Genomic DNA, 9,074 nt, shown 5'->3' with positions numbered 1-9,074 from the left:
AATAAGTAGTGCAGGTTGATGAGAGAATAGGATGCAGCTGCGTAGGCAGGAATCACTGGAAACAACCCGCAGCTGCACAGGAGAGGCAGATCCTGAGCACGCCCCCTGCTCCACTCCAGACACACCCACATAAAGGGGACAAACACACATACAACAGAAAAAGAGGGGACAAAACAAGGAGGAAGGGAAACAGAAAAGGGAGAGACAAGCTGCCCACATAACAGTACCCCCCCCTCAATGGTCGCCACCTGGCGACCCACCAGGCCTGTCAGGGTTGTCGTGATGGAAGTCCGTGATCAGCTGAGGATCCAACACAAAACGCTTAGGGACCCAAGACCTCTCCTCTGGTCCATAACCTTCCCAATCGACTAGGTATTGGAGACCCCTACCCCGCCTCCGAGAGTCCAGGAGCCTACTGACGGTGTAGGCCGGATGGTCGTCAATGAGGCGAACAGGTGGAGGTGGATCAGCCGGCGGACACAAAAGGCTGGAGGACACAGGTTTCAGTTGGGAGACGTGGAAGGTAGGGTGTATCTTCATGGCTGAAGGCAACTTCAAACGAACCGCAGCGGGGTTAATGATGGACTCCACCACAAACGGACCCAGGTACCGAGGAGACAGCTTGCGTGATTTGGTACGAAGAGGTACGTTCTTAGATGACAGCCAAACCTCTTGACCAGGATGAAACACAGGTGCGGGAGTCCTGCTCCTATCCGCTGTTGTCTTGTTCCTGTCGGTGGTCCGAAGCAATGCTTCCCGAGCGTCGCTCCACACTCTCTGGCAGCGGCGGAGGTTCTCCTGAACCGAAGGAACAGCCAATTCCTTCTCCTGAGCAGGAAACAGAGGGGGTTGATAACCCATGGTAACCTCGAAGGGTGAAAGACCGGTGGCAGAGGCGGTGAGGGAGTTGTGGGCGTACTCTATCCAGGGCAGATGTTTAGCCCAGGATGATGGATGTTGAGCAGCCACACAACGAAGGGTTGCTTCGAGGTTTTGATTGGCTCTTTCAGTTTGACCGTTGGTCTGGGGATGAAACCCTGAGGACAGACTAACGGAAGCACCCAAAGCAGAACAGAAACCCTTCCAAACACGGGAAGTAAACTGTGGGCCTCTATCAGATACGATGTCCACAGGTATTCCATGGGGACGGAATACATGTTGGACTAGGAGGTCCGCTGTCTCACTGGCAGACGGTAATTTTGGTAATGCTATATAGTGGACAGATTTAGAGAATCTGTCCACAATGGTAAGTATAGTATCATTACCTTCAGACTTGGGTAGGCCGGTGACAAAATCCATGGCAATGTGGGACCAGGGACGGCTGGGAACTGGGAGGGGTAGCAGCAGCCCCGAAGGGGACTGATGGGAGGCTTTGCCCCGAGCACAGGTTGAACAGGCTGCCACAAAAGCCCGAACGTCAGTTTCCATTGAAGGCCACCAAAAATGTCTCCTAAGCAGCGTCAACGTGCGTCTCATCCCAGGGTGACCAGCAAAACGGGAGGTGTGAATCCACTGCAACACCTGAGACCGGACCGTCTCGGGAACAAAGAGTAGGTTGGGAGGTCCATCACCCGGTCCCGGGTCCGTGGCAAGTGCAGTCTTCACAAGAGACTCGATCTCCCACTGAACAGCCGCCACGACGCATGAGGAAGGCAGGACTGCCTCAGGCTCGCTGGTCTCCGAAGGGTCAGCAAACTGGCGGGACAAAGCATCTGGTTTAACATTTCTTGACCCCGGTCTGTATGTAAGAATAAAGTTAAACCTACTAAAAAACAGGGCCCATCTGGCTTGGCGTGAGTTGAGTCTCTTAGTGGCTTGGATGTAAGCCAAGTTTTTGTGGTCAGTCCAGACCACAAACGGCAATTCAGCTCCATCCAGCCAGTGCCGCCATTCTTCCAGTGCAAGCTTGACCGCCAGCAGTTCCCGGTTTCCAACGTCGTAATTCCGTTCTGTGGGTGACAATTTCTTGGAGAAGAAAGCACAGGGGTGAAGCCTTTGGTCAGTGGGGGAGCGCTGGGAGAGGACTGCTCCCACACCTGAGTCCGACGCGTCCACCTCCACAACAAACTGCAGAGAGGTATTGGGGTGTATCAACACGGGGGAGGTGGAAAACAGTTCCTTCAAAACCCCTACCGCCTGCTCCGCCTCAGGGGACCACCGAAAAGGGACTTTAGGAGATGTGAGTCTTGTAAGGGGTGCCACCACTCTACTAAAACCCTTAATGAATCTACGGTAGAAGTTAGCAAAGCCCAAAAATCGTTGAAGTTGCTTACGGGTGGTGGGTGTGGGCCATTCCGTCACTGCCCGGATCTTCTCGGGGTCCGCCTTCACCTGCCCGCTCTCAATTATGAATCCAAGGAACGATGTAGACTGTTTGTGGAACTCACACTTCTCTGCTTTGACGTACAGCTTGTTCTCCAAGAGCCGTTGAAGAACTTGACGGACGTGTGACTCATGCTCCTCGGGTGACTTGGAAAAAACAAGAATATCATCCAGGTATACAAAGACAAAACGGTTCAAAAAATCCCTAAGAACATCGTTCACCATGGCTTGGAAAACCGCAGGGGCATTTGAAAGCCCAAAGGGCATGACCAAATACTCAAAATGTCCCAGTGGAGTGTTGAAAGCGGTTTTCCACTCATCTCCCTTTCGGATTCGGACAAGGTGATAAGCATTCCTGAGGTCGAGCTTGGAAAACACTGTGGCGCCATGCAGAGGTTCAAAAGCTGAGTTGATGAGAGGAAGGGGATACTTGTTTTTAACAGTTATGTTGTTTAAACCCCTGAAATCGATACAGGGGCGTAACGACTTGTCCTTCTTTTCCACGAAAAAGAAACCTGCACCCAAAGGAGACGACGAGGGACGGATTATGCCCGAGACCAGAGAATCACCAATGTACTGCTCCATTGCCTCTCTTTCCGGTCGGGACATATTGTATAACCGACTAGAGGGCAAGGGAGCACCAGGAAGCAGTTCAATAGGGCAATCATAAGGCCTATGTGGTGGTAGAGACAGAGCCTTGTCCTTACTGAAAACCTCCGCTAAGTCATGGTATTCTTTGGGGACAGATGACAGATCAAGAGGAGCTGAGGGAGGAGTTGGGTTACACTTAGTGGGGGGAACCGCTGACCTCAGGCACTCGGAATGGCAGTTAGTGCTCCAACTGAGAATGGTGTGACGTGTCCAATCAATTTGTGGGTTGTGAAGAGCCAACCAGGGGAAGCCAAGGATTAGGGAGGTAGCTGAGCCAGACATAACTCTTAGCTGAATGCTTTCACAATGATTGCCAGAAATCACTAGGGAAACGGGGGTGGTTTGATGAGTTATCTCCGCGAGGAGGCGCCCATCAAGGGCTGTGACCCGGATGGGGGTAGGTAGTGGCTCCATGGGGATACGAGCTTGTGTAACGAACTGGTGGCTAATAAAGTTATCTTCTGCACCTGAGTCTATGAGAGCTGAGAGTGGCAGGGAATGACTCTGGAAACGTAAGGTTACAGGTACTTGTAATCGGGGAATGATGGGTTCAGGATCTAACTCTGGGCTCGCAAGTAGACCCACCGTTACGAGCGAGCCTTGTCTTTTGGCCGCTTAGGGCATGTAGCCAGAATGTGTGTGGCGTCTCCACAGTACAGGCACTCACCCGCCTGGAGGCGCCGTTGCCGCACAGCTGGAGGTAGTCGAGCTCGACCCACTTGCATAGGTTCCTCCTCTGTGCTCGGGATGGAATCAGGAACAAGAAGCTGCCGACTCCGGAGAGGCGAGACTCGAGTGGTTGGAGGCTGGGGAACTCGTCCTCCTAGATGTGGCCGATCGCCTCTCTCCCGACGCCTCTCCCGCAACCGATTGTCTAGCTTGATGGACAGGGAAACGAGAGAATGTAAATCATGTGGCTCATCACGAGCAGCCAGTTCATCCTTAATGGCTTCATTCAAACCGTTTAGAAATGCTCCTTGAAGTGCCACATTGTTCCACTTGGAGTCCGCTGCCAACGTCCAGAACTCAATAGAGTACTCTGCCACACTGTTAGAACCCTGCCTCAAATTAAAAAGTATCTTGGAGGAATTACCCACATGGTCAGGATGGTCAAAAACAATCTTCAATTTAGCAGAGAAATCAGCGAAAGTCAATCCAGTCCAAGTTTGATTTGAGCACACAGCCTCAGCCCAAACCAGAGCTCTCCCTCTTAACAACCCCAGAACATAATATACCTTAGAGGAATCAGTAGAAAATGACAGTGGTCTCTGCCGAAAAATCAAGTCACACTGAAGCAAAAATCCCCGGCACTTGTCCAATTCTCCATGGAACGGTTCAGGCGACGTGACAGGGGGTTCCCGATGGAACGAAGCCTGCATCATGTCCGAGGAACCAACTTGGGGTGCATCAAACTGGGGGTCAGAGAGAGATGGAGAACTGATAACAGACAAATTAGAGACTTGTGTAGTTAACTGAGTCACCTGGTTCAGCAGTTGATGATTATTTTCCAAAAGAGTCCGAATCAGTTGGTCATGCTGTCCTAGCAACGTTCCTTGAGCCTGGATAGCTTGTTGGAAGCTGTCTTCGTTTGCCCCGTGCTGTCTCTCTGTTGGGTCCATGGCCAGATCGTTCTGTTATGGCTATGGTTCAACCCAGCACTCAGAGAAACCAACACGACAAAGGGAGTGGAAGAAACAAAAATATTTTAATAAAAGTTCAAATTGTCTAAGTCCAAAAACAACTGAAGTAAAGGAACAGAGTGGGCTAGTCGGCTCCGGAGGAAGGAGAGGCTGAGGCAGGCAGGCAGGCAGGCAGGCAGGCAGGCAGGCAGGCAGGCAGACCGACAGGCAGGAAGGCAGGCAGGTTGGGAGGTATGTCCGAAACTAAAGACAAAACAAACGACAGGTTAAGGAGAGTGGAGAGCCAGGCTGAAGACAAAGACAAAATACTTTACTGGTGAGCCAAGTTACCGCTCTGGTAAGAACAACGATCTGGCGCCGGTGGAGAGCCATGCCCAGGAATAAGTAGTGCAGGTTGATGAGAGAATAGGATGCAGCTGCGTAGGCAGGAATCACTGGAAACAACCCGCAGCTGCACAGGAGAGGCAGATCCTGAGCACGCCCCCTGCTCCACTCCAGACACACCCACATAAAGGGGACAAACACACATACAACAGAAAAAGAGGGGACAAAACAAGGAGGAAGGGAAACAGAAAAGGGAGAGACAAGCTGCCCACATAACAAACGGACAGGCGTAACAATAACACACAAACTAACCAACACAAAGCAGGCAACTTATAGGACACATAATCAGACACAAACGGACACAGGTGCAATAGACAGACAAAACCAATCTAACATCGAAACATCTAACGGTGGTAGCTAGTACTCCGGGGACGGCGAATGCCGAAGCCTGCCCGAGCAAGGAGGAGGAGCAGCCTCGGCAGAATCCGTGACACATTCTATATTTATAATAATTGAATTGGTTTGGGGGACACGTGAGCATTAGGTAAATGTTGATTTTATAACAAATATCTTTTATAATCATATTCAGACAACTTCCATATTGTCTGTATCGTGGTTGAAGATAAATGGTGTCCATATCAGACAAACATTGACAATAATAAAAGGCCTTTAATGCCTGAGGTGGGAAAATATGTTTTCTTGAAGGTTTAATATGTACTTAATGTTGTGGGGTGTTCAGAAAATGCATTTATTCTAGTAAAAAAAAAGAAGTCTATTAAAATATATATATATATATATATTACAGCAGCCCAATAATGACCCAATTACCATGTAAACGGTTGCAATGAAAATAACCTGTGCATAACTGTAGCCTTCTGCTCAGGTAATTACCATTTACATTTACATTTACATTTACGTCATTTAGCAGACGCTCTTATCCAGAGCGACTTACAAATTGGGTCCATGATGTAAATAGTTGCAACTCTCTGCATATGCCTATGCATGTGTGTGTGTGTGTGTGTGTGTGTGTGTGTGTGTGTGTGTGTGTGTGTGTCCACGTGCGTGCAGACGTGTATTGCGAGAACCTGTCCTATGACTGTGACTGTATATGGTCCAATACCTGTAGCATTACTCATTTAGACGCACACACCTCTGATTGGCTAATCCTCCCACTATTTGCCAATCAGAGAGCTCGGCTTGCTTGATCTGCTACATCATAGCAATGGCGGACCGAAGTAGCAGGAATTCCGCATCCTAGTGTTCAATGGCATTGCATTTCCTATCCGGTGCCCATAGGGAGCCGTTGCTAAGCGACCAGGGGAGGTCCCCATAAATCCGCTAACCAGCTGTTGGCGGCTTTTTTGCACTTTCGTCAGATCCAGCTGTTTTGGTGTGAAGACAAGACAGACAGGGACAGACCTGGGATAAACCAAACGTACTGCTTTGATGCTCGGAGTTGGACGGCTGCCGCGTATTGACACCTCGAGGATTAGAACTAGAGAACAGTCCAAGTGAAGGGTTCCACAGTAACAGAAATATGGATTTGTTTGGGGTTGTGAATTTGGACCAACTGTCCCATGGACTGGCTGGTCTGTCCATGTTTCCATACTTTGACACGGCGCACTATATTGTGTCAGTGATGGCACTTCGAGAACAGCCAGGTAAGCAAAGAACATTCAACAACGGGTTGAATTGGACAGGTCTAGCTCACTACAATTGTTATAACTTTTTAATATAGCCTAATATACTAGCCTATTGAACGTTTTGGTTCTTTACTTTTCATATTTTAATGACAATTTGTTGAATGTTAGGCAAGGCTACACTTTGTGCTCCAGAATGACAGAATTCAGCCTCTAGCGTTTGACAGAACATGAAACTTAAGAGAACATTCTACACAATTCTCCCGATTTGGCCACGTTGATATTGAGATCGTTTACCATCATGTTTTCATTTTCTAAATCCCCACAACTGGATGGCATAATAATATTATGCAACGGATTATTGTTGCATGGACATTTTGAGATCCCTCAATCTTTAAGAGTGACATATTTATGCTTTAGTCCACTTTCCAAATGTATTTATGGTTGATCTATTTGCCCAGGTGAAATGAATAAGGGCAAGTCACACCACTTTTGCACTCTTGAAGTATTTAAACATCACGCTTGAAGTACATATTTGTGAACAAAATAAATGTGTTGTCCCAGTGATCTTTACACACACACACACACACACACACACACACACACACACACACACACACACACACACACACACACACACCCTTATTGAGTACTCCCACTCCCACAACCATAGAGATTAGACTCATCATACACATACTACTGTAACTTAGATCCAGACTGTACTGCTGAAGCTTTGCAGACATATTATATTCCTTTTGATACTCAGTGCCAGGGATGGGAGGCGAGGCCCATCAATAATGGTCCTCCTTTCTGGTTATTTTCTGGCATCAAGGTTGCCTCAAGACTCACTGAGGAAAAACATGGCCCAAATAAAATGATAAACAAAACTGGATTATAACACAGAATGTGTAATTCTAGTAGGTACAGGACAGGACTACTGTACCTTGAGTTGCCTGACACTATGCCCAATCGGTTATGTTTATATGTAACTCTGGTAGTGGCTCAGTATGAAGACAGGTGGACTTTTACTGCCTCAACATTGACCTTTTCTCCAAACAAACCACACATGGGTTCAAGTCCCAAGTACTATTTGAAATGATTCAAACACTTTTAGCATTTGCTCTAGTCTCCTTGGAGTGCCAGATACACCAGGTTTGCACTTTTGCAACTATTCTATTGGTTCCATTGCAGCAGGCAAGTTCAATCAAGCCCAGATAAAGTATTTAAAATTATTTTAAATAGTGTTTGAGCCTAGGTCTAAAACAAACCTCCCATTGTTGTCCCTGGCTACCACAGTGTAACATATGTCTATTTTAGAGCAGAGTGGCTTCACTTACTTGTGTGTACTTCACTTACTTGTGTCCTCATATCACCCCTCCTCTGGGTACGTGTGTGTGTGTGTGTATGTGTGTGTGTGTATTTGTGTGTGTGTAACACAATATGTTTGTGGCCTTCATTTTGATGGATTCTACAACACGTCAAGACAAACAATAAGAATGGAGTCTAGAGCCATAATAATGGAGTCTAGAGCCATAAGAATGGAGTCTAGAGCCATAAGAATGGAGTCTAGAGCCATAAGAATGGAGTCTAGAGCCATAAGAATGGAGTCTAGAGCCATATCAGAGATAGATTGTAGAACTTAAGACACAAAGAACACCAGAGCTTATTAGAACACCGGTGCTGCTCTCTACTTTTAGACAGCGCTGGATCTTGTCATGATTCCCACAAAGCACTTGGACTTTACATTTTCACTTAAAATAGCTGCCACATTCTAGACTAGAGGCTCAATGAAAAGCTTTACTGAACATTAGTTTGCCTTTTACTGTTTATTACAGACTTATATATAGTAACATTGTAATTATTTTTCACAGGGCCACTTTTACTTGTCTTTATACAGAAGAGTTATCTCAAGCACTGTCCAAACTACACTGAGTGAGGTCTAACATGGAAAACAGAGCATTAGTTATAAGTCATTCTACTGTGAACAATCGGTAACCTAAAAATAAGTGTTCCATCCTCTAGCAGGGCACTCAGAGGAGACCTAGCAGAGAGAGAGAGAGAAAGAGAGAGACTCTCCCCAGTCTCTCCCAAACTCTAATGGACTCTGTGATATAAGACTGTTCTCTCAGGGCGACATCTAAAGACACATCAAAGTGTTTTATATACAGGCCTCTATAGAAACAAGCTGCTGCTTGCAACATAATGAATGTACCCTGTAGACCGGAACTACAGAAAGACAGTGAGACAGGTTACAGTACATTCTGTCCCTTCTGTTTGGAGAGCATGTGAAATTATCACAGACTGGGGCCAACTCTTCTAGCCTGGTTCCAGATCTGTTTGTGCTGTATAACCAACTCCTATGTGGTTGTTGTTATTGAATGTGACAAGACAGCACAAACAGATCTGGGACCAGCCTACAAGTCCCCAGGACGACACCAGAAGTGCAGGCAGAGCTCAGAGCTGTGTTCAGTTTGTCATTGCATCTGGTCTTTTTCTC

At 47.3% G+C, this 9,074-nt stretch overlaps 1 pseudogene across 1 annotated transcript in view; it reads left to right on the top strand.

Annotated features, from left to right (window-relative positions):
• Positions 1 to 6,474: 6,474 nt before the first annotated feature.
• LOC311118456 (trimeric intracellular cation channel type B-like) overlaps positions 6,475 to 9,074 on the top strand; it is a 38,745-nt pseudogene continuing 36,145 nt past the window's right edge. The window contains exon 1 of the transcript in view: positions 6,475 to 6,598. The product of the transcript in view is annotated as a trimeric intracellular cation channel type B-like (transcript). The remainder of the gene's footprint in view (positions 6,599 to 9,074) is intronic.

This window comes from Coregonus lavaretus (genome assembly GCF_964263955.1).
Source record: "Coregonus lavaretus genome assembly, contig: HAP1_SCAFFOLD_2388, whole genome shotgun sequence".
NCBI classification, from domain to species: domain Eukaryota; kingdom Metazoa; phylum Chordata; class Actinopteri; order Salmoniformes; family Salmonidae; genus Coregonus; species Coregonus lavaretus.
Note: the sequence above shows the minus strand (reverse complement) of the source record. Positions and strands in the feature narration are given on the sequence as shown.